This window comes from Pseudorca crassidens, chromosome X (assembly GCF_039906515.1).
Source record: "Pseudorca crassidens isolate mPseCra1 chromosome X, mPseCra1.hap1, whole genome shotgun sequence".
Taxonomy (NCBI): domain Eukaryota; kingdom Metazoa; phylum Chordata; class Mammalia; order Artiodactyla; family Delphinidae; genus Pseudorca; species Pseudorca crassidens.
In genome coordinates, this window is record NC_090317.1 from 90983705 (window position 1) to 90984763 (window position 1059).

At 29.4% G+C, this 1059-nt stretch overlaps 1 non-coding gene across 1 annotated transcript; it reads right to left on the reverse strand.

Annotated features, from left to right (window-relative positions):
- Positions 1-430: 430 nt before the first annotated feature.
- Positions 431-537, reverse strand: LOC137217725 (U6 spliceosomal RNA). The gene has a single exon (XR_010940227.1). It is a non-coding gene; the product is annotated as a U6 spliceosomal RNA (small nuclear RNA).
- Positions 538-1059: the final 522 nt, after the last annotated feature.

The following is a 1059-nucleotide window of genomic DNA, read 5'->3' on the forward strand; positions in this document are numbered from 1 at the left end:
GTGGTTTTAATTTGCATTTCCTTAAAGACTAATGAAACTGAGCATCTATTTCTCATGTGGTTATTAGCCATTCCTATATCTTCTTTGGTGAAATGTCTACTCAAATTTTTGCCAATTTTTAAATTGGGTTGTTTGTCTTCTTACTGAGTTTGAAGAGTTCTTTGTATTTTCCAGATATAAGTCCTTTATCAGATATGTGACTTGAAAATATTTTCTTTCAGTCTATGGTTTGTCTTTTTTTTTGAGAAAAATACGATTTTATTTTACAATATTCATTGAAAAAAATACTGGAAGAATATATATAAAGTCTTCAACAGTGTTTATTCTGGGGTGATAGAAATTTTAGGTAGTAAACTTTACTCTTCATGCTACATATTTCTGTAATTTAAAACATTTTTTTCATTTTAATGGGTATTACTTTTTATGTTTTAAAAATATGGAATGCTTCATAAATTTGTGTGCCATCTTTGTGCAGGGGACATGCTAATCTTCTCTATATTGTTCCAATTTTAGTATATGGGCTGCTGAAGCAAGCACTGTCTTTGCATTTTCTTAGGTATATCTTTTGAAGTGTAAACATTTAAAATTTTAATGATGTCTAGTTTACCAACTTTTTTCTTTTATGGGTTTTTTGGTGTCTTTTTGAAAAACTCTTTGCCTAATCTCAAAGTTGCAAAGATTTTCTCCTATGCTTTCTTCTAAACATTTTATAGTTTTACATATAGGTTTATGATCCATTTTGAATTAATTTTTATGTGTGGTGTGAGATAACAGTCTTTTCCCCATTGAATTATCTTAGTACCTTTGTCAAAATCAATTGACCATAAATTTAGGGGTTATTTCTAGACTTTCAATTCTATTACATTGATCTATATGCCTATCTTTATGCAAATACCACACTGTCTTGATTATTGTAGGTTTATAGTAAGTTTTGAAATTGGGTAGTAAAAGTCCTTCAGCTTTGCTCTTTTTCAAAATTGTTTTGGCTATTCCAGGTCCTTTGCACTTCCCTATAAATTTTAGGTTTAGCTTGTCAATTTCTACAACAAAGCCTCCTAG